The sequence below is a fragment of the Triturus cristatus genome, chromosome 12, assembly GCF_964204655.1.
Source record: "Triturus cristatus chromosome 12, aTriCri1.1, whole genome shotgun sequence".
NCBI lineage: Eukaryota > Metazoa > Chordata > Amphibia > Caudata > Salamandridae > Triturus > Triturus cristatus.
The window spans coordinates 728,330,715-728,351,645 of NC_140595.1; the positions used below are offsets into that span (position 1 = coordinate 728,330,715).

The following is a 20,931-nucleotide window of genomic DNA, read 5'->3' on the forward strand; positions in this document are numbered from 1 at the left end:
CTCCACATATTTATTATCGCTACCTCTTTCATGTCTTTGCTACACCTCATTCCTACTTTAGCACTGGTGTAAACGCTTCAAATTATTATACCATTGCTCTCTCAATCACACCTGCGCATGCACTTGAAAGTTACTTTACCAATAAAAGACGCAAAGAGAGAAATAGAACAAAAGTGCTGGCTGGATTTGGCAAACACACTTCATAAAACTGCATTTTCTTTTTTATTCTCCCCCGTGTTACATGCTTAACCTCTCCCTGTGTAATTTCTCTTAACCTGCTGTCCCAGGAAGAGAATTTCATCTACAGGCTCTTTCTGTGTTTTTTTCCCTAGTCTTTCTTTCCCTTTTCTTAGCTGTGTAACTGTTCCTTTACGCGCTCTATTTACACGCCATTAATCTCATTTGAGCTCCTTGCTCCCGCTCCTGTTTTCTCCACCTCTCATACTGCCAGTTCTCTCTTTCTCTGTGGTTGGTGGCTACTTTCCAGAGCTTCCGAAGCCCCGTGGTTCCTGCCTCGTGTTGTCAGACTTGAATTGGAAAAGGAACCATATTAACAAGCCTTTACCACTCACACATGGCGGAAGTTTATACTTTAATTCAGTGAGCTAAGAAAAGCGTTTTGTGGGTCCCCTACGAGCCATGGTGCTTGCTTCATCATGGTTTGGCACCAGTCATTAGCCGCAGCTCTTCTAATGAGCCACTGAGGTCAGTTTCAATAATTACTCAAAAACATAACCATGCAGCCCCCCCTCAGCTCTGTATTTATCTTGCTTTACTGCTGTTCATGTGATTAGCTGGGAGGAGCTCACGGCGGCATCCTCCCTATAAAAGTGTAGATGGATCACTCCTTAACTCTTTCTTGCTTCACATACAAATGGCTCGAAAGGTGCAGGGAAGATGCAGGTCTAATAGACAGAATAGAAGGTCTGCGCCAGGTGAGTTTCTCTGCATTGGTGTCCCATCACAGTGTGGTAAATAAAATACCGGACTGAATTTCATACGGAATCTTAAAATAAAGTAAAATAGCTCAAAATAACAAGAGGCAGAATCCGTGGTATAAGAGGTTTTCTAAATGGGCTTTATTCCATTCAAAATGGCCGACTCGAGTCACGGCCTTCAGGTTCCGTCACCACGAGGGTTCAGGAAGTGAAGTACAATACTTTATTGACAGACATGCATTTTTATAATAAGCACATTACAATGAAACGAATGTAGAAGGCGTAACATTTGATAAGAAAAGTGATATGACAGGTACGTGATCGAAACTAGGCGTAATAAGGAATAAAAGAAACATGATTGGTTAGGATTATCAGACATAGGTGGATCTATAAGATAATACTTGGCATAGATGCGCGCGCAGCAGTATGACGTGTAATTGACGTGCAACTAGGGGGTGAAGGGGACTTGACATTAACTCTGCATATGGAGACGAAAAGTCTGAGGGGTCAAGTCAACCTAATCCCAAATCATATCTAACATCCTATGTTTAGAGAACTATGTTATCCACAAGGAAGGACTCTCGGACAGAATCTATTCTATACTAACTGTGTGTGCGTGTACAAGCGTCTAAGTGTCTATATGAGATGCGAGGGGCAGAAAACTTTCCATAGCAGCAGGGCTATGAATCACTTGCAGGAGGACGGAAAGGCTGAGTCCTTTGCTTGTGAGCAGAGGAAATGTTTACTTAAATCACTAGACAGGAATGCATCGGCTGAAGAGCAAAATAGATAATTCGAAGGTGAAATACAGCTTCTTGGCAGGCAGGCGAAAACTAGCCGAGGCAGGCACCGTTAGCTGCACAGGGAGTAGGACAAAGTTCATGGATACAGATGCAAGCTCAAGCTGAAGCTGTCAGAGGCAGAGAGCAGGGAAAGGCTTGAGGACAGAATCGGGCCTACTTGCCTGAACTGTAAAAATGGAGTAACTTAGCCATATAAAGTCGGTGGCCTTTCATGCTTAGGAATCGAATATCCAGCCCATAGATGGCGGATCTGACAGAGAACATGTTGACGGTAGACACACATATGTTTGCGTCTTTAGAAACTGGAACTGGAGGGAACATACATGTACTTGTAACATGCATATAGAACCGTTGGGGTCCAAGATAGGGGACATAACTGATCAGGAAAATCCACATTTCCACATTCCCTCCTTGTCCCCTACTTGCCCTTCAAGAGATATCAATCTTCATCAATCCATTGATCTGTTCATATAGCATCATTTCTTCTTCCTTCTTCTTCCGGCATTTTGAACGAGAACTTTGATATGGAATGCATGATGTGGCACACAGACCACAAATTGCTGGTCCACATTGCAGACATAAACAACAACTGAAGAGCATAAGAAGGCCAATACCTAGGAAGGATAAAACTCTCCATCCCCAGGCTGATATCACACTCCAAAACCACCCGGACCACGTCCAAGTGCCTGGATCCTCGTGTATCTGGCTTACAATCTTATGAAGGCGTGTTATAGCTTTATATACAGATGGCGAATTTTCTGGTATGAATATGCAGCAGCTGGATCCGATGATCCTGCAAGCTCCGCCCCTATCGGCCAGGATGACGTCAAGGACAAGACGATTCTGGAGAACAACAATTCTCATCACTGATTGTTCCTCTGTCAGATTGCCTAGGGCGGCTATAGTCTCGTTTACTACAGCTTCAAGAGTCTTGGTTAGTCTACGTATCAGCTTACTATTTGATATTGTACCTATATAGGGAAAGATACCTTTATTGAAATCTACATACTTGTCCCATGCCGTTTCAGTATAATCGACAACCGGGAGATCTCTACGCTCTCTTTTGTGTACTAAATGAACATTTCGATAATAATCAGGGGGAGCTAGGAAAACAGGTGGCAAAAGGAATGCTATGTAACAGGTACCATCCCAATCTAGAGGCAGACGCATATATGCCGTCTGACCACATATAAAGTAAGAATGGCGAGAAGCTCTAAATGAAGATTTGCCTTGATCACTATATTCTACTGTAGTAACGCATTGGCTATGGCCCATATGTATGGAACCAACTTTTCTTACACATAATTCACCCTTAACTGGAAATACTGACATAGTGGGCAGAATTAGTTCAACTTCGGATTTGACATTCAAAATCATAAGATTAGGCGTAAAATTACCTAATTTATACACTTCATTTTCTAAGTCAGTTCCTGTTCTACTGGGGTGACCCTCCTTATTGGGGTGACAGACTTTGAATAAAACTAGATTCAGATTTCCCCATATCCAATGTTGTTGATAAACTGCTGTGTCTGGGTCTATGGAATTTAATAAACTAAACCATGCTCCACAGGAGCCATTGTGTGTGAACGGATGTGGAAAGAAAGGCAGAACTCCTTTGGTATTCTGATAGGGAGGGAGTCGGCCACACACCCAACAATTGGTGGCATTACTAGTCTGATGGGAATGATGTAACATACTAATGAAGGTGTTATTGCGCAGCGCAAGTCTATAGGACAACTCATGTGGGGGTAGGTCACTAAAAGAATGTTCACCAGTTATATTGAAAACACGTTTAGAAACAGGATAGTACATATGCAACAATATACTTGCAGTAACTATTAAAAAACTCAAGGAAAACAAAATTAATAAAGTCACAATACAGTGGTTACGCAGTAATTTACAATAAGCATGTCGTTTCATTATGATTCTGGACTCTACGTGATTCAGACCTAAGGGGTACATGTCGGGACAGATTCAACCGCTTCACCTTGGAGAGGACTTAAACAATCAAATCGTCCGACAGTTTAGATCTGGACCTGAGTTTCTGTTTATAGAGTTCGGTGCTACTGGCCTCAGCCAAGGTTAGCTTTGAGTCAATGGGGGAAGACACACGGGCAGTACTGTCTGTGTCAGGAGGAAGTCCATGAAATTTCTTGATATGGCTGGAATGCACCCAGCCTTTCCTCCCTTCGATCTTCACAGCTGTTCTGGTCGTTAGCAGGACCAACTTAGGAAGCCTCCACCTTGGCTCCAGTTGGGTTTTCCGATCAAAATTCCTGACGAGAACATAATCACCGGGGATTACGTCATGAGGTTTCACCTCGGTGTTGTCGGGAAAAGCTGCGACTACGTGTGAACGACAAGATTGTAGTGCAGACATCAAAGAAGCCAGGTAATCTGTCAGCATATTACAGTCAACATCAGTTATTTTACGGGGTATAGGCGTCCCCCACATATTCGGTGGTCTACCAAAGATCACTTCATAAGGGGATAGCCCTGTTCGAGAGTGTGCTACCATCCTCATGTAAAATAGTGCAACTGGTAAGGCTACTATCCAGTCCACACCTTTTTCCTGACATATTTTAGACAATCTGATTTTTAAAAGCTGATTGTGTCGTTCCACGAGACCTGCTGCCTCGGGGTGTCGGACACAGTGGAATTTCCACTGATATCCCAGCAAAAGTGAGACATGTTTCATTAATTCGGATGAGAAAGGCTGGCCGTTATCTGAATATACAACACGTGGTAACCCGTACCGTGGGAAGAATTCTCGAACTAGCTGCTTGGCAGTAGTCGGGGCAGTGTAATCTGATACGGGATACGCCTCTGTCCAACGGGAGAGAGCGCAGACAACTACGAGAACATATTTGAATCCTCGACAACGTTCCATCTGAATATAATCCATCTGGAGGACTTCAAAAGGATGGTCAGGAGGCTGAAATCCACCCTGCTCTACGGGAACACTCTTTCCTGGATTAAACTGACAACATATCATACAGGTACGAACTTTTTGTTTAGCTGCTGCTCGTAAATGTTTGTTGAACCAAATGTGCTGAATGCTGTCTAGCATAGCCTTCTCTCCTAAATGTGCTGGACTGTGAACTGTAGCTATAATGGCTTGAACCATGGAATCAGGGAGAAACCATACAGATTTCTCCTTCGTCATCCATCCTTGATCTGTCTGGATCCCTCCTAGTTCAGTCCACTTCTTCATTTCTTCTGCTGTGGCATGTGTCTGTATGTCAATTACGTCAAGTGCGGGATCCTTAATTGTCATACACTGTGTTGGTGTCTGAACTATTGGCTTTGTCATGTCTAATGTGCGATTCTGAGCAGTCTGTTTAGCTGTTCTGTCAGCTAAATCATTGCCTTGAGAAATGGTATCAGTAACCTTCGTGTGTGCTTTACATTTCATAATCGATATAGCAGTGGGTAGATGTATTGCGTCTAACAAAGCATGAATGAGGGGTCCGTGCTGAATGTGGGCACCATGGGAGGTTAAATAACCTCTCTCTCGCCACAGCACGCCGAAGTCGTGTACAACTCCGAATGCATAACGTGAGTCAGTGTATACATTAACTTTCTTATTTGTGGCTTGAATACAGGCTTGTGTTAGAGCAATAAGTTCTGCTGCTTGGGCTGACAAAGTATCTATACAATTTGTCTCAATAACTTCAGTGTCTGTTGTGACTGCATACGCGGCCACTAAATCTCCTGTACTTGTTCTCATGCACGATCCGTCTACATACAACGTCAGGTCTGGATCTAACAATGGAACGTCTGTCAAGTCTTGTCTAGGTCTCGTCTTTATTTCAATGATTTCAACACAATCATGAGCTAGTGGGTCTGTTCCTTTTACAGGTAATAGTGTAGCAGGATTCAATGTATTACACCGTCGGATCTCTATGTGTGGTTGAAACAATGTCAGTTCATAACCGGTAAGTCTTGCTATGGTCAAGTGTTGTGTTTGTGTTCGGTTCACAAGAACCTCTACTGCATGTGGTACTTGTACTGTCAATGGGTGTCCTAATACTATGGCATCGCTTTGTCTGATTGCTAAAGCTGTCGCTGCCACTGATTTCAGACATGCAGGCAAAGCCTGAGCTACGGGATCTAATGTACTGGAAAAATAAGCACATGGCTTGCGTGATCCTGCTTGATCCTGAGTGAGTACTGACAAGGCAGTACCTTCGCGTTCTGTAACAAAGAGTGTAAAATGTTTGCTATAACATGGTGTTGCTAAAACAGGTGCTTGACATAAGGCTTCCTTTAGGCTTTCAAAAGCTTGTGTATGTTCCTGAGTCCAAGGGAGAACAGTCGATGTGGCTGCCTCCTGTGTGGTTAACTGAATGAGTGGTTTTGCTAGAAATGCGTACTGAGGGATCCACTGCCTACAATATGAAGTGAGGCCTATGAAAGCTCGCACCTCCTTTTGTGTCTGGGGTATTGACATGTTAGCAATTAACTGGATGCGATCTGGTGTAAGCTGCCTTCCCTCCTTGGACAGCGAGTGACCAAGATAAATAACTCGCTGAACACAGAATTGCAGCTTAGAAGGGGACACCTTGTGCCCCTTGTCGGCTAGGAAATGTAAAACTGTCAGAGAAGCTTTTTCACATGCTGGCTCGCTTCTCGCGGTGATCAGCAGATCATCGACATATTGAAGCAGTGCTGTATTTACTGGCATGTGGATACTGTCAAGTTCTCGTTTCAGTGCTTGGCTGTAGATGCTGGGGCTTTCTGTGAATCCTTGGGGAGCGCGTGAGAATTTAAAGCTGCGCCCATTTAAACTGAATCCGAACAAGTATTGGCTTTCCGGATCTATTGGGACGCTGAAAAAGGCATTCTTGAGATCGATTACAGTAAAGAATGTTGCTTCGGAATCAATTGCTGTCAACAATGATGATATATCAGGGACCACAGGGAATTGTGGTACAATACACTTGTTTAGTTCACGCAAATCAATAACCAATCGGTACACTGGTGGGGCAGTAGGATCAGTTCGTTTAAGAATCGGAATTATCGGTGAATTACATATATTTGAGTCTGTTTCTACAACCACTCCCTGGGCAATTAGCTCATCAATGATTTTCAGCAAAGCCACTACAGCATCATGCGGTAACTTGTATTGTCGCATTCGTGGTAGTACCACTCCTGCTTTCAAGGTGACTCGATAGGGTGTAATGTTCATGCAGCCAACATCCGTAGGGCCTTGTGCCCATAGATGTACTGGTAAAGTCTGTAGTCGGGGATCCATGTCTCTGGACACATAGTGACCTTTAAAATCACGTAAAAACAACCTTACTCCTTCCGGAGAACAACATATTATGGCTCCTAGTGCTTTCAGAGTTTTAATTCCTAACAGATTTTCTGGGCATGATTTAGTAAGCAATAAATCTGTAGTTCGTGTCAAAGGTCCTATCGTAAGTGGTAGAGGCTGTGATACTTCATTAATAATAGGTTTTCCTGAAAAACCAAGGGAAACATTTTGAGAGCCTGAGAGGGGTGCCCCTGGAACTTCACTACGTTTTATGGTTGTTCGACTTGCCCCTGTATCGAGTAAGAATTTTCTATCTTGACCTAATAATTCACTATGCACATAAGGTCCTTCTTGATCTACAGGAATCTCGATAAGCGGTAAGTCAACTTCCCTCTCTAGGCTGTTTCATGCGTAACGCTGATACTCAGGGTATTCATACTGTGCGGTCTGATACATTTGTCGTGTTGTGGTTTGTGTGGCAGTAGCAGGCAACGGTGGTGCAGCTGGCACAAACTGTATGGGTTGCTGTGAGGCTGGCATGGACTGTTGCTGAACTGGCATGGACTGTCCATGCTGCATAGCTCCTTGTTCATTCTGATCTTGTCTAACTAATCGTGGTCTCTCTTTTGAAATACCTGTAGCTATATTACGTTTCAGGACAGGACAATCGTGTACATAATGGCCTAGTTGTTTACAGTAATTGCAGGTTCCTTTTACAGGAACTGCGGAATCACCAGAATGTGTCACACCCTTTTTGTGACCATCTCCTGGTACTGTCTGAGAAACTAGCATTTTCATTTTTGTATCCTTCATGCGTCTATGCTCGTGTTCTTGTTCATCCCTAATTCTATTGTGATGATACTGTAACATTTGTAGCATTTGCGACGGAGTGTTACTTTGCCAGGTACTCTCGAATTTCAATATTCTATTCTTTACTGGAGGCAATGCATTTTCCACTAATTTAGTCACAAATAAATGTGGATATGAGTCACTACTTGCTTTTATACCACTATTTATACCAAAACATTTTTCAAATCGAGCATAATAATCGCTTGTGTCTTCATCTTGCTTTTGTTTGCAGGCTGTAATTGCACCCCAATCTTCTTTTTTTGTAGTTAATAAACGTGGCAGTACCTGTACTAGTAAACCTGGTAACAGTTTAACTTTATCCCCGAGCCCTGAACCTGCAGTTCGGCCCCTTTCTTCCTCTGCTAATGCTGTCCAGTCTATCTTTTGGTCTCCCACTTCCCACTCTTTTTCTTTCAGTTTTTCATAAATGCCAGCAGGCAAAAGCACCTTTAATATCGTCATAATATCAGGAAAGGTGTACTCTCCCATCAGTAACATATCTTTAATTTCTCGGTGGAAACCCGCTGGGTCTTTGTCATGACTAGGTACTACTTTCTTCATTTCTAATAATTCCATTTTTGATATGGGTGTGTAAACAAATACACGGTGAAACTCATTGTCTTCGCCTTTTATTGGGTGCACTTCTCGTAAAGGATTTTGTCTATCCATATAGTACGGCGCTCTTTCTCTGCGGGGCAGCGAGAGAGAATCCGAACTTACAAAAAGGACATACTGCTTACGTGACACTAATATCTCTTTAATTAGCTTGTTACTAGAACCTCTCCATCTGTTCGTGAGCAGTTCCGTTAATATATCAGGTAAAGGACCAGGGTCAGCATGTTGGCTTTTATATAATATAAGGAGTTGCTGAATCATATAGATTCCAGCTAAACGTTGTTCATCTGTACTGAGATTAAAAAATGTGTGTGCTACGGTCTCATCACCGTATTGTTCAGGACTGTCAATCCAGTGAACGGCTGATCTGGCTAATTCTTGCTCATCCATGGAATCGAGGAGGTGGTAACCCCTTCGTTCTCGTAGTATTTTATCTGCGGCTTGAAACGAATGTTCAGGAGACTTTAGATTTATTACAGGCGTCGGATACGTTCTGCTATTATTTGGACATACAGAGTGTATTGGGTCAGAAAAACATCTAGTATTTTCACAGGATCTTCCTCTGCCTACATAGGCTATGGTCTCTGACTGTCTTGCGGAATTCCCTGATTCGGACACTTCATCTTGCTCAAACTCGTCTGTTCCCAATCTTTCTTCATGAATGCGCTCTATTTCTTTACGGATTTTTCGGCACATGGCTATTATACAATTTTGTTTATCGTGTCTCCCTTCTGATATATTCTGACTCCATCTTGTAAGAATAAGCATTGCATTCGGGTCTACCCCCGGACGATCTTGATTTCTGATTACACAGTTTATGAGGAAACGTAACAGTTCCCCCTGTATTTCTACTTTCTGGAATTCCATAGCTCTGTTAATACATCCTGGATCTCGTCCTGTTTGAACAAAATGATATATGTTATCTAGATGCGTAGTCATTCCTGGTAACCTTGCTAAATACTCTGCGGCTCGCCTGATACGTAATGATGCCAGGACCATTTCGTCCTCTTTACCAACCACCGGGTCATATCTACAATTAACAAGGAGTTCCTTAAGCGTACGTTCACTTACGAATTTTGGTGTACGTGAATGTGCTGATTCTTGAAAGACAAGTTTATTTATTCTAGGTGGTGTAAAGGTACTGCTAGCACCTCCCGTGGCCCCATCTGGGGCGTCGGGTGTGAATGGGTTCGTTGAACGTGACACAGCAACTATTGGTGTCGATACCTCTGTAGAGTCGACTGCGGAGACAGATGCAGAAACAAATGTGCTTGCCGAAGCTTGTGTCGGGACTTGCTGTTGCACGGGAACAGATACCTGATCCTGACGTTGAACCCTTCCGCCAGACGGTCTATGTGGTGCGGCGTTAGCATACTTGGGAGCTGCGTCGTCTAGATATGAGGAGAGAAAAACATCTTCTGCGGTTCTGGGATGCCCTTTTGGATGTACCTTAATTGGAAATAATGGGGGTGGCAAGTCTTTTGGCATCTCTGGAGCAGCCTTAGGTAGTCCTTCGGCTAGAAGGGGATACATACCATTCATAAGAGCATTTCTTTGTCTATTTATTTGTTCTGATTTCACTCGGATACCTTCCTCAATTAATAGATTTTCTTGAACTTTATTTGAACTTTCTTTACTCCTCTCTTCTTGTCTACGTGCTTTTTCTGTTCGTCTATGAGATTCTTTACGCCATAACTCAACAGCGTCTTTCTCTGACTGTCTGACCTTTCTTTTCCATAACTCTTCCTCCACTTTCATGATGCACTCTGCATCCCAGGTTCCCGCTGCGGGCCACCTTTGACTTTCTGGTAATCCTTTGGTATAATCTACCCATAGATCAAGAAACAATATGGCATCTAAGCCATGCTTATGGTACATAAAATGTCCTGGAGTGTCCCTAGGAGGAATAGGAACTGCTTCTTCAAGCACCCCTTTTCTGGTAGTAATCTGTCTTAACTTCGAGAAGAGCGGCATATTGCCAACTGATCTGATACTTACTCTTGAACTTACTTAATACGAAAAAACACAATAATGAACAGTGAACAATGAACAATCATTCATACCATAATATGCAAGACATTTCTGAATACTTTAAACATTAAACATTAAACATTTTAACAACGACCGACAATGATGATAGTCTGCCTAACTAATCACCATGCTGAATTCTTGACACTAACTGAATACTTCGGGATACTTGATATACTGCTAAACAGTACATATACACTGCTAAACAGTGCAGACCGGATTTGTGTACCTAAATCCGTCTTGACCGGCACAACCTATGTGCGCGTCAACACGCCTCCCCGGCGATGGTACTCACCGAGTAGCTCCTTGAAACGGAAGGCCTCAGAGAATGGACGGGACTTGATGACTGCTGACAGCGGACCCTCTGGACGTCGGGATTTCGAAAAACCTGGTGGGCCTCGGTATACCTCGGATCTTGCTCTCTCAGCTAGGCTCTGGTCGGGATACTTCGCACTTCTCACCGCCTCGTCTGGGTTGATCGCAGCCTCAGTCGCCCCCGCTTGACCGGAGGGAGCTTACAGGAAATCCTGCTGGTACGCGTTTATGGTCCGTCCAGCTGTGGCAGGAGACCGGGCCTGCAACGCACCGCCGGCGCGTGAGATGAGAAAGTGTCCCTATTCGGGCGCCATTATGTGGTAAATAAAATACCGGACTGAATTTCATACGGAATCTTAAAATAAAGTAAAATAGCTCAAAATAACAAGAGGCAGAATCCGTGGTATAAGAGGTTTTCTAAATGGGCTTTATTCCATTCAAAATGGCCGACTCGAGTCACGGCCTTCAGGTTCCGTCACCACGAGGGTTCAGGAAGTGAAGTACAATACTTTATTGACAGACATGCATTTTTATAATAAGCACATTACAATGAAACGAATGTAGAAGGCGTAACATTTGATAAGAAAAGTGATATGACAGGTACGTGATCGAAACTAGGCGTAATAAGGAATAAAAGAAACATGATTGGTTAGGATTATCAGACATAGGTGGATCTATAAGATAATACTTGGCATAGATGCGCGCGCAGCAGTATGACGTGTAATTGACGTGCAACTAGGGGGTGAAGGGGACTTGACATTAACTCTGCATATGGAGACGAAAAGTCTGAGGGGTCAAGTCAACCTAATCCCAAATCATATCTAACATCCTATGTTTAGAGAACTATGTTATCCACAAGGAAGGACTCTCGGACAGAATCTATTCTATACTAACTGTGTGTGCGTGTACAAGCGTCTAAGTGTCTATATGAGATGCGAGGGGCAGAAAACTTTCCATAGCAGCAGGGCTATGAATCACTTGCAGGAGGACGGAAAGGCTGAGTCCTTTGCTTGTGAGCAGAGGAAATGTTTACTTAAATCACTAGACAGGAATGCATCGGCTGAAGAGCAAAATAGATAATTCGAAGGTGAAATACAGCTTCTTGGCAGGCAGGCGAAAACTAGCCGAGGCAGGCACCGTTAGCTGCACAGGGAGTAGGACAAAGTTCATGGATACAGATGCAAGCTCAAGCTGAAGCTGTCAGAGGCAGAGAGCAGGGAAAGGCTTGAGGACAGAATCGGGCCTACTTGCCTGAACTGTAAAAATGGAGTAACTTAGCCATATAAAGTCGGTGGCCTTTCATGCTTAGGAATCGAATATCCAGCCCATAGATGGCGGATCTGACAGAGAACATGTTGACGGTAGACACACATATGTTTGCGTCTTTAGAAACTGGAACTGGAGGGAACATACATGTACTTGTAACATGCATATAGAACCGTTGGGGTCCAAGATAGGGGACATAACTGATCAGGAAAATCCACATTTCCACATTCCCTCCTTGTCCCCTACTTGCCCTTCAAGAGATATCAATCTTCATCAATCCATTGATCTGTTCATATAGCATCATTTCTTCTTCCTTCTTCTTCCGGCATTTTGAACGAGAACTTTGATATGGAATGCATGATGTGGCACACAGACCACAAATTGCTGGTCCACATTGCAGACATAAACAACAACTGAAGAGCATAAGAAGGCCAATACCTAGGAAGGATAAAACTCTCCATCCCCAGGCTGATATCACACTCCAAAACCACCCGGACCACGTCCAAGTGCCTGGATCCTCGTGTATCTGGCTTACAATCTTATGAAGGCGTGTTATAGCTTTATATACAGATGGCGAATTTTCTGGTATGAATATGCAGCAGCTGGATCCGATGATCCTGCAAGCTCCGCCCCTATCGGCCAGGATGACGTCAAGGACAAGACGATTCTGGAGAACAACAATTCTCATCACTGATTGTTCCTCTGTCAGATTGCCTAGGGCGGCTATAGTCTCGTTTACTACAGCTTCAAGAGTCTTGGTTAGTCTACGTATCAGCTTACTATTTGATATTGTACCTATATAGGGAAAGATACCTTTATTGAAATCTACATACTTGTCCCATGCCGTTTCAGTATAATCGACAACCGGGAGATCTCTACGCTCTCTTTTGTGTACTAAATGAACATTTCGATAATAATCAGGGGGAGCTAGGAAAACAGGTGGCAAAAGGAATGCTATGTAACAGGTACCATCCCAATCTAGAGGCAGACGCATATATGCCGTCTGACCACATATAAAGTAAGAATGGCGAGAAGCTCTAAATGAAGATTTGCCTTGATCACTATATTCTACTGTAGTAACGCATTGGCTATGGCCCATATGTATGGAACCAACTTTTCTTACACATAATTCACCCTTAACTGGAAATACTGACATAGTGGGCAGAATTAGTTCAACTTCGGATTTGACATTCAAAATCATAAGATTAGGCGTAAAATTACCTAATTTATACACTTCATTTTCTAAGTCAGTTCCTGTTCTACTGGGGTGACCCTCCTTATTGGGGTGACAGACTTTGAATAAAACTAGATTCAGATTTCCCCATATCCAATGTTGTTGATAAACTGCTGTGTCTGGGTCTATGGAATTTAATAAACTAAACCATGCTCCACAGGAGCCATTGTGTGTGAACGGATGTGGAAAGAAAGGCAGAACTCCTTTGGTATTCTGATAGGGAGGGAGTCGGCCACACACCCAACAATTGGTGGCATTACTAGTCTGATGGGAATGATGTAACATACTAATGAAGGTGTTATTGCGCAGCGCAAGTCTATAGGACAACTCATGTGGGGGTAGGTCACTAAAAGAATGTTCACCAGTTATATTGAAAACACGTTTAGAAACAGGATAGTACATATGCAACAATATACTTGCAGTAACTATTAAAAAACTCAAGGAAAACAAAATTAATAAAGTCACAATACAGTGGTTACGCAGTAATTTACAATAAGCATGTCGTTTCATTATGATTCTGGACTCTACGTGATTCAGACCTAAGGGGTACATGTCGGGACAGATTCAACCGCTTCACCTTGGAGAGGACTTAAACAATCAAATCGTCCGACAGTTTAGATCTGGACCTGAGTTTCTGTTTATAGAGTTCGGTGCTACTGGCCTCAGCCAAGGTTAGCTTTGAGTCAATGGGGGAAGACACACGGGCAGTACTGTCTGTGTCAGGAGGAAGTCCATGAAATTTCTTGATATGGCTGGAATGCACCCAGCCTTTCCTCCCTTCGATCTTCACAGCTGTTCTGGTCGTTAGCAGGACCAACTTAGGAAGCCTCCACCTTGGCTCCAGTTGGGTTTTCCGATCAAAATTCCTGACGAGAACATAATCACCGGGGATTACGTCATGAGGTTTCACCTCGGTGTTGTCGGGAAAAGCTGCGACTACGTGTGAACGACAAGATTGTAGTGCAGACATCAAAGAAGCCAGGTAATCTGTCAGCATATTACAGTCAACATCAGTTATTTTACGGGGTATAGGCGTCCCCCACATATTCGGTGGTCTACCAAAGATCACTTCATAAGGGGATAGCCCTGTTCGAGAGTGTGCTACCATCCTCATGTAAAATAGTGCAACTGGTAAGGCTACTATCCAGTCCACACCTTTTTCCTGACATATTTTAGACAATCTGATTTTTAAAAGCTGATTGTGTCGTTCCACGAGACCTGCTGCCTCGGGGTGTCGGACACAGTGGAATTTCCACTGATATCCCAGCAAAAGTGAGACATGTTTCATTAATTCGGATGAGAAAGGCTGGCCGTTATCTGAATATACAACACGTGGTAACCCGTACCGTGGGAAGAATTCTCGAACTAGCTGCTTGGCAGTAGTCGGGGCAGTGTAATCTGATACGGGATACGCCTCTGTCCAACGGGAGAGAGCGCAGACAACTACGAGAACATATTTGAATCCTCGACAACGTTCCATCTGAATATAATCCATCTGGAGGACTTCAAAAGGATGGTCAGGAGGCTGAAATCCACCCTGCTCTACGGGAACACTCTTTCCTGGATTAAACTGACAACATATCATACAGGTACGAACTTTTTGTTTAGCTGCTGCTCGTAAATGTTTGTTGAACCAAATGTGCTGAATGCTGTCTAGCATAGCCTTCTCTCCTAAATGTGCTGGACTGTGAACTGTAGCTATAATGGCTTGAACCATGGAATCAGGGAGAAACCATACAGATTTCTCCTTCGTCATCCATCCTTGATCTGTCTGGATCCCTCCTAGTTCAGTCCACTTCTTCATTTCTTCTGCTGTGGCATGTGTCTGTATGTCAATTACGTCAAGTGCGGGATCCTTAATTGTCATACACTGTGTTGGTGTCTGAACTATTGGCTTTGTCATGTCTAATGTGCGATTCTGAGCAGTCTGTTTAGCTGTTCTGTCAGCTAAATCATTGCCTTGAGAAATGGTATCAGTAACCTTCGTGTGTGCTTTACATTTCATAATCGATATAGCAGTGGGTAGATGTATTGCGTCTAACAAAGCATGAATGAGGGGTCCGTGCTGAATGTGGGCACCATGGGAGGTTAAATAACCTCTCTCTCGCCACAGCACGCCGAAGTCGTGTACAACTCCGAATGCATAACGTGAGTCAGTGTATACATTAACTTTCTTATTTGTGGCTTGAATACAGGCTTGTGTTAGAGCAATAAGTTCTGCTGCTTGGGCTGACAAAGTATCTATACAATTTGTCTCAATAACTTCAGTGTCTGTTGTGACTGCATACGCGGCCACTAAATCTCCTGTACTTGTTCTCATGCACGATCCGTCTACATACAACGTCAGGTCTGGATCTAACAATGGAACGTCTGTCAAGTCTTGTCTAGGTCTCGTCTTTATTTCAATGATTTCAACACAATCATGAGCTAGTGGGTCTGTTCCTTTTACAGGTAATAGTGTAGCAGGATTCAATGTATTACACCGTCGGATCTCTATTGCCTCTCCACATATTTATTATCGCTACCTCTTTCATGTCTTTGCTACACCTCATTCCTACTTTAGCACTGGTGTAAACGCTTCAAATTATTATACCATTGCTCTCTCAATCACACCTGCGCATGCACTTGAAAGTTACTTTACCAATAAAAGACGCAAAGAGAGAAATAGAACAAAAGTGCTGGCTGGATTTGGCAAACACACTTCATAAAACTGCATTTTCTTTTGTATTCTCCCCCGTGTTACATGCTTAACCTCTCCCTGTGTAATTTCTCTTAACCTGCTGTCCCAGGAAGAGAATTTCATCTACAGGCTCTTTCTGTGTTTTTTTCCCTAGTCTTTCTTTCCCTTTTCTTAGCTGTGTAACTGTTCCTTTACGCGCTCTATTTACGCGCCATTAACTCCCTTGAGATCCTTGCTCCCGCTCCTGTTTTCTCCACCTCTCATACTGCCAGTTCCCTCTTTCTCTGTGGTTGGTGGCTACTTTCCAGAGCTTCCGAAGCCCCGTGGTTCCTGCCTCGTGTTGACAGACTTGAATTGGAAAAGGAACCATATTAACAAGCCTTTACCACTCACACACGGCGGAAGTTTATACTTTAATTCAGTGAGCTAAGAAAAGCGTGTTGTGGGTCCCCTACGAGCCATGGTGCTTGCTTCATCATGATTTGGCACCAGTCATTAGCCGCAGCTCTGCTAATGAGCCACTGAGGTCAGTTTCAATAATTACTCAAAAACATAACCATGCAGCCCCCCCTCAGCTCTGTATTTATCTTGCTTTACTGCTGTTCATGTGATTAGCTGGGAGGAGCTCACGGCGGCATCCTCCCTATAAAAGTGTAGATGGATCACTCCTTAACTCTTTCTTGCTTCACATACAAATGGCTCGAAAGTTGCAGGGAAGATGCAGGTCTAATAGACAGAATAGAAGGTCTGTGCCAGGTGAGTTTCTCTGCATTGGTGTCCATCACAGGCCCGCAAGTGTAATGTGTGATCTTTGACTCCGGGCAGTTCACAAGCAGGCGGTCAGGAAACGGTTTCAGCCTATCAACCACTGAGGAGACGCAGCCTCTGTATGAGGAATGAGAAAGCAATCAATACATCCAGCCTATCACAGGAACAGCCCTGAGTGTTCCGAATTATAAATTCTCCATGTCACTGTATGTCATTGAGCCCAAGTAGCTCGCTGTGATCGTATAGTGGTTAGTACTCTGCGTTGTGGCCACAGCAACCTCGGTTCGAATCCAAGTCACGGCATTGTGGTTGGCAATGTCACGGCAGTTGGGTTTTGCTTTTACAGAATTATCAAACGTACCAGTGGTTTTTGTAAAATGTCTATTAAAAACAGATCCTTTCAAATATTTAAACCATCAAACAACAAATGATTTAAACTCACATGATTATAAGCTGTAGCTATAATGTATTTACTTACATAAAGTATCGTTCTTCTACCTATTGGGGGTGGAGGGGGAGCGGAGCTTATCCCCCAGGTGCAGTTGAGTGACCTGTGTTGTGGCTCTCTAGAGGGAAGGCACAAATGTTGCTGTCACCCAGCCCAATCCAGACGTGTATTGGGGCCAGGTTTCAGGCAAATAGAGCAGTAAGTGTAGAGAAATGTTCACTCTCTAAAAGTGGCATTTCCAAAATAGTAAAGTTAAATCTAACCTCACCAGTAAGTAGGATTTTCAATAAATAAATAAAGCTACTCCTCTCCGATATGGAATTACCAAATAGAAAGTATAGGGGAATACCCAATGCTAACCTATGAGAGGGGTAGACCTCACAGTAGTGAAAAATGAAATAGACTGTTTGGTACTTACAGGACATGCGAACCACCAAAGTACATATCTTATCTTTTACTTACATAGCATCATGCACCTAGGACTACCTAGGGCCTACCTTAGGGGTAAATGATATGTAATAAAAGGGGAGTTTAAGGCTTGGCAAGTAGACTGGGACTCCCCTTTGAGACCCCCGAGTCTATGCCCAGAACCATAACTCTGCCAGTCGAGTACTTACCTAAAAGCCGATAACTCACTTTTCTTCCACAGGTTAAGATTGACTGGTTTCACTTGGAAATTCTTCTAAGTATGGAGTTTTGGAACTTTAAAATATTCATCTAAAATCAGCCGAACAGCGAATTCTGATTTACTGACCTGTTATCAGGAGAGACCTCAGTGCTGCATCTTGTAGCTCAGTACTGACTCTGAAAAGTCATTTTAACCGTACTTACCAGTAACTCGAATTTCCTTCCATAGGATATCATTGCCTGCTTTTTGCTGAAAATTTTTCTAAGTGTCGATTATTGAATCTTACAAATATTCTTTAAAAATCGTACCAACTGTGAAAACGTAATTGCTTACCTGTTTTAGATAGATGTCCCAGTACTGAGCCTAGGAGCCCAGCACTGGATTACAAAAGTAACGAGAACGTGCTTTACCCGTAACTTGAATTTTCTTCGATAGGAAACCAATGACTGTTTTTCTGTGAAATTTCTTCTAAGTGTCCATTTTGCAAACATATAAATATTCCTTAAAAATCGCCTTTATGACTTAAACGCAGTTTCTCAACTGCTTACAGGTGGTACAGTAGTGCTGGATCTAGGATCCAACACTGACCTAGAAAAAGTAACCATAACCCCACTTACCTGCTAAGTGAATTTCCTTCTTAGGATAACTTTGGTAATTTGATCAGAAAAAGTTTCTAAGTGTCAACTTTTAAAATAGCAAAATATTGCTTAAAAATCACAACAGTAACTAAAACGAATTTACTCACTTGTTTCCAAGAACTGTCCCAGGACTGAATCTAGGATCCAGTCCTGGAGTTAGAAAATTGATCCGGAAAGTAATTAATTGCATATAACTTAAAATTCCCATTGAGCTCAAGGTATTATTGTGTTTGAAATTGTGTTGCCTATTGCAATAAACTGTAACTATTACCTGCAAAAGTCAATTGTCTATTGCAAAGTATTTAACTAAAGCATCTCATTCTGAGAAAGTATATTTTGATACCTATTGTTGGTTCTAAAATAAAACAACAATTAATTTTTTTATACAAACCATTGGCCTAGAGTTCAGTTCTTGAGAGTGTGAGACCATTTGCTGACTGAGTGTGTACAACAAATGCTTTACACTGTACTCTGATACTGCCTTACTGCTCGAGCAAGCTATCACTTTAGAGAGTAAGATTATATTTAACTTTAGCCTCTGCCAAACCTCTGGGGACTGAGGACTCTGTGCACACTGTACCTATTTGGGAACAGTATATACAGAGCCACTTTCCCACAGTAGTGATAAAGTGATTAGAGTCCTAAGGACAACATAAAGATACAGCAAAACGTGAGATGAAAAGCAAAAAGGTTGTTGGTAGGCCACCTTAAGGATGCCAGGTCTAACAAAAATGAACTAAGGATAACATGAGTAAAACATCAGGTTTCTCTACGGCATTTGGTGAGACAAGTGGGCCTTCTTTTATCTTCCATTCAAGCAATCTTTGACAGACCCCTTTATTATAGAGCTTTTCAAGGATTAAAGATAAGGCACTTACAAAGGAGTCTCAAATACTCAGAGATGGTTGAATTCTGTAATATGGGTCGTAGACTAAAAGCAGCGCAAAAACAGAGTGCAACAGGGTCCAAAAAATTGAGTGCCACAGGAGAGTGTGCATGCAAGCGTATCCTTTTACAGATCCAGAGATATACTCATGCAATTTTTGTTTTTAGGACAGAACGTGCATGATGAAAAATACATTGTTTTTAAAAAGCGCATTGCAGAATATCAGTACTTTGATGTGGGACAACTTCAAAACTTTCATATAAAATATTTGCATGCAGCTTACAGTAAGTTGTTGTGGCCAAGTGGTTAAGACAATGGACTTGAAATCCATTGGGGTTTCCCCACGCAGGTTCGAATCCTGCCAACAGCGAGAATCATTTTATTATCGGCTACAATTTCAGAAGTTAACCTTTAGTATTTCTTCCATTTCAGTTTTATAAATAGGTGGCTTATTTTTGTGTCACTATTGCCTCTCCACATATTTATTATTGCTACCTCTCTCATGTCTTTGCTACACCTCATTCCTACTTTAGCACTGGTGTAAACGCTTCAAATTATTATACCATTGCTCTCTCAATCATACCTGCGCATGCACTTGAAAGTTACTTTATTAATAAAAGACGCAAAGAGAGAAATAGAACAAAAGTGCTGGCTGGATTAGGCAAACACACTTCATAAAACTGCATTTTCTGTTTTTATACTCCCCTGTATTACATGCTTAACCTCTCCCTGTGTAATTTCTCTTAACCTGCTGTCCCAGGAAGAGAATTTCATCTACAGGCTCTTTCTGGGTTTTTTCCCTAGTCTTTCTTTCCCTTTTCTTAGCTGTGTAACTGTTCCTTTACGCGCTCTATTTACGCACCATTAATCTCATTTGAGCTCCTTGCTCCCGCTCCTGTTTTCTCCACCTCTCATACTGCCATTTCTCTCTTTCTCTGTGGTTGGTGGCTACTTTCCAGAGCTTCCAAAGCCCCGTGGTTCCTGCCTCTTGTTGTCAGACTTGAATTGCAAAAGGAACCATATTAACAAGCCTTTACCACTCACACATGGCAGAAGTTTATACTTTAATTCAGTGAGCTAAGAAAAGCGTGTTGTGGGTCCCCTACGAGCCATGGTGCTTGCTTCATCATGATTTGGCACCAGTCATTAGCCGCAGCTCTGCTAATGAGCCACTGAGGTCAGTTTCAATAATTACTCAAAAACATAACCATGCAGCCCCCCCCCCCAACTGTGTATTTATCTTGCTTTACTGCTGTTCGTGTGATAAGCGGGGAGGAGCTCACGGCGGCATCCTCCCTATAAAAGTGGAGATGGATCACTCCTTAACTCTTTCTTGCTTCACATACAGATGGCTTGAAAGGTGCAGGGAAGATGCAGGTCTAATAGACAGAATAGCAGGTCTGTGCCAGGTGGGTTTCTCTGCATTGGTGTCCCATCCCAGGCCCGCAAGTGTAATGTGTGATCTTTGACTCCTGCCAGTTCACAAGTAGGCGGCCAGGAAACGGTTTCAGCCTATCAACCACTGAGGAGACGCAGCCTCTGTATGAGGAACGAGGAAGCAATGAATACATCCAG

General features: G+C 42.8%; 1 protein-coding gene and 1 non-coding gene across 2 annotated transcripts in view; both read left to right on the forward strand.

Moving 5' to 3' along the window:
• Positions 1 to 20,931, forward strand: part of LOC146782592 (zinc finger BED domain-containing protein 5-like) — a 31,268-nt gene that overhangs the window by 4,268 nt on the left and 6,069 nt on the right. The window lies entirely within an intron of this gene.
• Positions 19,645 to 19,726, forward strand: TRNAS-UGA (transfer RNA serine (anticodon UGA)). Its single transcript has one exon. It is a non-coding gene; the product is annotated as a tRNA-Ser (tRNA).